Source organism: Perissodus microlepis, chromosome 10 (assembly GCF_051167445.1).
Source record: "Perissodus microlepis isolate ML-2025 ecotype Zambia chromosome 10, ASM5116744v1, whole genome shotgun sequence".
Lineage (NCBI taxonomy): Eukaryota > Metazoa > Chordata > Actinopteri > Cichliformes > Cichlidae > Perissodus > Perissodus microlepis.
This window is the reverse complement of record NC_140470.1, coordinates 4,818,260-4,824,905: the sequence shown is the minus strand read 5'-3', so window position 1 is coordinate 4,824,905 and position 6,646 is coordinate 4,818,260.

The following is a 6,646-nucleotide window of genomic DNA, read 5'->3' as shown; positions in this document are numbered from 1 at the left end:
AACTCTCCCACACTCTTCCTGTGGTGTCTCCCTGGAGATTGTGGAGATTATGTTGCAGCATTTTGACTTGATGTTTCAGTCAAAGTTCAGCTTAGTTGACGAGGAATCGGATTTCCTCAACGACTTTGAGTTCTGGATGAGTCAATAGAGCCACAAATCACAGCGTGCTCCTTTTATTTGCTTTTTCAAATGTAACCCACGCCTGTATCTGTGTTGCCCTGGTCAAATCAAACTGGGACCGCAGAAAGCTAAGAGCCGTTTTGTTGTCTGTTCCATTTCTAAGCTGCACAGTAGCAAGTGCGTCGGGATCAGAATTAATGTGTGGAGTATGAAGAAAAAAGTGTGGGGCATGAGGCACAGGGGTCATTTATAGTGTTTCCTTTATGCAAAGAATGGGGAAGGCTCTTTAGTTCCATCCTAAAATCTAAAAGGAAGAACCTGGAGCTCTTCTCATATCAGCCTGCTTGATTTACTGTCAGATAAAGTGCAGCAGAGCAGCAAGCTAAAGCAGGCTGAAAAAACAAGTAATTAAGACAAAAAGCAGCCTTTCGAGGACCAAGCTTTAAACGGTGTTAAACTCGCAAAGCACACATATGCAGGACTAGATTATGTGTGTGTGTGTGTGTGTGTGTGTGTGTGTGTGTGTGTGTGTGTGTGTGTGTGTGTGTGTGTGTGTGTGTGTGTGTGTGTGTGCTAGACTGCCAAAGGGATTATCCTTCATCTGTCTCCCTCTCTAAAGACCATATGTTTTCTACATGAAGCCCCCAGCTCCACTGAGCGGCGCAGGCACACATTTCCTGGTAGAACAGACCACACACTACTTACATAGTAATGAATCAAAGTGTGAAGAGAAAATTATTAGAAAGGTAAATGAAGTCACACTCAGATATCTAATTTTTTACATGCGCATGGGCGGTCACGGTCCGATCTGCTCTGCTGTCAAAGTGCGCACAACAGATGTGACAGAAAAACCGCCCAGGGCTTTCAGAGTATTCTTTATTTATACCAAGCAAGCTTACAAGGAAGTTGGAGTGTCATGTTCAGAATACAAAAACATTTCCATAATAGGAGAAAAACTGTTCGCTTATCTGCTGAAACAGGAGGTAGCTTGGTATGTATAGAAACTTAAACATTTCCTTAAAAGGAGAGTAAGAGAGAAAAAGAGAGAGACTTAAACATTTAAAATGAAGCTACAACTTAAACATAATCACAAAACTAAAAAAATATCTTGACACAAAGCCTACTGTATGTTTTCTTGTCTTATTAGCTCACATTCACACACACACAGGCACATTGCCTTTGGGATTTGTGCATCACAGATTTTGGCCCATGTCAAAATACCAGCTTTATATAGCATGTCAGCAAACCAATGACCCATATTACACATGGCCTGTAACCACACACACACAAACACACACATGTAGATTTACAGTATCCCTTCCCTGTAGTCTGTTATTTTATTTTAACAAATGGATAATTACCATTCTAAGACCAGACGTGTAGACACAGGTAGAGTATTATTTGCTGGATTTCTAATTGTTTTACTTCAGCTGCCTATCAAGCATCGTGGGATATGACACTACCATTTGTGTCACACGTATTTGTATTACCAGATTATGTCTAAATCCTCAGTTTGAATCCATAGCCACATTTGGATCCAGTTACAGGACCGAGAGCTTAAACAATACAGTGGAGCTTTATTGATTCATTTACAGTCATAAAAAACAGCACAGTAAAAGAGAATGTACACACAACACAAATGGAACCTAACGTAAGGAGAAAATAGGCATAGCGATAATACTAGCACAGTAATCACCCAAAAGTACATTTTCGAATCATACAGCACACTCACCGCATATTGATTTGATAAGTTGCTTTTATAAGCAGCATGTGCCTGGGGCAACACACACCAGCTACAGCGTTTGCACATGTGAGATGTAAACCTGCTCTCGCTGTTGCACAGACAGCAGCTCAGGTGGCAGCGACGCATTCATGCTGATTGACAGCAGAGGTTGGCTGTGGTGGTGCATGCTAAAGTGGTAATCATTCAATTAACTGGAAATCAATGGCAGCCATGTGGGTGGTGTGTTTCAAGATTGCTCTGTCAGTCACACCGCTACACTCGTGCACACACACACACGTTTCTATCTTTGTGAGTACCCTCGCTGACACCTCATATGGAAAAGATATATTTAAATCGTATAAAGTTTGTATCTGTCTTGTGTGAAACTTGTATGAAAAGCATACAAGAGTGAAAACAGGTATAAGTAAACTTGTATGTTTTGGATACTTACTAAAACAATATATGAAAGTGGCCACTTTCATGAGTAAATCATATAAGCCTTATATGATTCACTATATGAAGTAGGCCAAATCTGATGCAAGTTTTTTCTATTTCTTTTCCATATAGGACATGTCCTCACTTTCAAAGCTGCTGTACAGTACAACAACAACACATGCATCCACGTTTTCATATTTACTTGCTGCGTCCTCTAAAACCCTCATATTTCCATAATGTCATGTGAAAAATAGCTCACAGCTTTCATTCTTTTTCTTTCTTTTGTGCCATTTCCCATTTCTTGGTGTTTTGTCTGTCGTTTGCTTTTGTCTGGTACAGTAGGACTGTGAATATTAGGCTTCTAAACAGTTATATGGTTAAAAAATACATGGGGGTGAAATATTGATCATTTTGCAACTTCCCCTAAATGTTGAATATTCCCTCACATATACAAACAACACACACGTCCTACTTTCAGTGAACTAGCAGCCTCCTTAATAGCTTCATTTGAACTCTTCTATTGCTGCATCCCATCAACCAGCCAGTCACTAACATCCATCTCTGCTGTCACAAAGCAAATTAACATGGAAATTGGTGTGTTGTATTGTGGAAGATGGGAATGTGGCTTTTAACGACGCCATCCCCTTTCTTTTAATCCTTCCTCTTTCGGTCGGTGGTTCTGTGCTCTCGGGCAGCCGGCCCCTCTTCCTTCAGGCTCAGTGGGCGTTACAGCCCTGACACTGACCTAATGAATGAGTGAGGTGATTTATAGTAGAGGAGGAGAGAAAGAAGGGAAGGATGGGAGGATGGAGGGGAGTCTGGGGGAGTGGTAGAAGGTCAGTACATACTAGAAGGTCAGTAGCGTAAATCTTCTTCTTATCTGCGGCTGTCCTTTGCTCTCTGTTGTTTCAACAAGCTTGCTTGTGTAAGAACTAATGAAAGCTAACAAACTGCAAACAAAAGCATCCTGTGTGTTTGGAGGACAAATTTAGACAACCAAGTTTATAACTGAGGCAGCAAGTTTCCAATCATTTAAAAAATTCACTGTGTATGTGTATGTGTGTATACACTGTACTTTAGCAGGAACCACCATATAGATACTTTGATATACTCATTACTCATTTTGGAATTTATTCAGGCATTTATATGGGCATGAATCTGCCTCATAGAGTTAGCGGTGGATCAGGTGACCTTGAATCCTCCCTTAGTTATGCTGCAATCGGTGTAGGTTGCTGGGGGATTCCCATGATGCATTGAGTATTTCTCCTTCAGTCACCTTTCTCACTCACTATGTGTTGATCACCCCAATGGCAGATGGCCCCGCCCCTCCCTGAGCCTGGTTCTCCCAGAGGTTTCTTCCTGTTAAAAGGGAGTTTTTCCTTCCCACTGTTGCCAAAGTGCTTGCTCATAGGGGGTCATATGATTGTTGGGTTTTTCTCTGTATGTATTATTGTAGGGTCTTCCTTACAACATAAAGCACCTTGAGGCGACTGTTGTTGTGGTTTGGCGCTGTATAAATAAAAATTGAATTGAATTGAATTTTGATTTCATCAAGACTGCATGTATAAACTCAGTTCATTATGATACCACAAAATATCAAAAGTTTCAAGTTTCCACTTTTGTTAGCTCTGCCATGGCATGACCCAGCATGAACACATCTATGTTGCTGATGGTATTCAGCTAGCCATGAAAATGCTGTGTTTGATTAGAAGTCTCTACTTTTTTCTTTCACTAGCACATCATTCTCAAACTAAACTAAAAAGTATATTCCAAAGATCCAGAAATAAAACATTATTCATTATTTTTGGAGTAATACATCCTATTCATGCTGCCGTTCATGGTTTATCAAGTATATTGTCTATGACCTTTGTTCACTTTCCTCAGTCTATACTTTTCACTGTCAACTTCCAACCTGATACTGCCCCATTCTGCCGGGGTCCTGGGTTCTTGGTTTGTGGACTTTGGATTAATTTATGTTATTATATAGATGTTCTATTTGATCTCAGCTATATACGTTTATACTTGTTGATCATGCCCCTTTATATCTTAGTTCACTGTTTCATTTGCTGTATTCTGCTAAGTCTCGTGTTATTTTCTTAGCCTTCTCCTTGTGGCTTTCTGTGTCAAGATTGTGTATCATTCTGTCATCTCTGTTTATCTACCAGAGCTATTATAGTCTTATATCTTATTTTTGAAAAACAAATTATTTCATTTAGATTTTTTGGTTTCAGTTCAGTTTAGTTTCAGTTAGTCTCCAGAGTGGATTTTCCATAATGACTGGTGGATGGGGGGCATGACAAAGGATACACTGTGCAGGAGAGCCAGAGATGAATAATAATTCATGATAATGATTAAATGCATAGTGGTGAATAAACACATAATAATTGAAAAAGAAAGTGCATCATGGGAAGCCCCCAGCGGCCTATTGCCTATAATCAAAAAGGAAAGTTTTAAACCTAATCTTAAACGCAGAGAGGGTGTCCGTCTCCTGGATGTAAACTGGGAGCTGGTTCCACAGAAGAGGGGCCTGAAAGCTGAAGGCCTCCCATTCTACTTTTACATACCCTGGGAAGCACAAGTCTGAGAGTGAAGTGCTCTCAGATGTGGTTGGTGATCTGATACACATGACTACTGAAGACTACTGTGAGTAGAAGGATTTAAATATTACTGACAGTGTCTGTTTTCATTCCCCATGTGTTTCCCTGTGCTTTAGATTCATTTACGATTCTCTTTTGGACTTTGTCGTTTATGCTTCTTTTTGGAATTCATTTTTTTCGTGTTGAACTCAACAGCAGCTCGCTTTTTGTTCTTTTTTTTTTTTTTTTTTTTAGAATTTCTCATACAGCCGGTCTCACCGGACCTGATGCATTTCATCTGTAGTCGTTCTGTAAAGCTGCTCTGCTTTGCAAAATCAGGTCTAAATCTGATTTATGCAAGTCCTTCAGCACAATCTAAAACAGAAGCTTTAGCAATCTATATTTTTGTGAATCAAATCTGTTTTTATATAACTGAGACCATCATGAAATAAAGCCTGTTGAGAATCCCATCTTAATAAGCATGGAAAAATCAATTTAGCACCTACAATATGTTCCCCTAAGGCTGTGTGCATTGCTCACAAGAATACACTGTAACTGTGTGTGGGTTATTGTAGTTTTTGCCAGTCAAACACCAACACATTCATCAAGTTTAAGCTCATCCTGCATCTATCAGAAGATTTCTTAATGTATTCACTTGGTTTCCACCTCCAGCATCTTTATCTGTGGAAGTCAACAAAGCTATGCTGCAGCATCTTATCGTGCTCCATTCAGGTAAGAGCTCTGAAAGAGGAAGTATACCCCTGGCTGTTCATGTGTGCCTGAGCCTGCAAGCCATGATGCCAAGACACAGCGAGCATCTGTAGAGCAGTGGAGGGTAATGCATGCCTTGTCTCTGGTGGACAGAGGGGAGAGTGTGTTGAACTCTCCAAGAAGTGAATTTGGCCAATTTCATGCTCTTTGGCGTGTACAGTACTCACCCAGGTGCAACGCACTGTGAAGCTGGAGAAAGAATGAGGCATTAGGAGAATAAGAAGCAAACAGAACTTCAGCAATAAGCAAGAGCTTTTGTTTATTTATTCATGTAGTTCTAGCTGGAAGTGGTGGATGGGGAGTTAAAGACTGCATGCTTAGATGATGCATGTTTTTAGAAGTTTGCACCAGAGTAAATAATTTTCAGCCTTTGTTGTATTGATTATTTTCTGTATGTCAAGAAATCTACTTGAATGTGCTGCACATCCAGGAAAATCCCATAAGAATGGCAGTGAAATACCAGAGTATGGCTGGAAAACTAAGAAAATTACCTTTCCTATCTTTGAAAGGTCTTTTCAAGAATTCACACCATCAGACATGCCCCAGCAGTATGACTTTTTAGCAGCCCCTGAAAGAAGTCCATTGTGGCCTTATTTTCTTTTTTTTGTTTTGTTTTTTTGCTGCAGTTGTCCCCTCAAAATCAGCTCCAACCCGTGTCTTATGGTATCAGACACCAACATTAGCAGCAGATGTCAGGAAGTCTCAGAAGGTGTAAGAGTGGTCTTCCATGGATGGCACTTGTATTTCGTGCACATCCCCAAGAGTAGAAATGAGATGTGGGGAAACAGGAAACATTGTCCCAAATTGTTTGTCATGTGAGCAGCATGGACACAGAGCTTCACCCTAACAGGGGTCAGTTTTTTGCTTTTATGGTAAATGGACTGGTTCTTATACACTTAGGGTCAAAAGTTTTAGAACACTCCAATTTTTCCAATTTTTTATTGAAAATTATGCAGTTTAATGTCAATTGGGCTCTGAACTGAACTTACAAATAAGCAACTGCACTCTAAGAAATAAAATG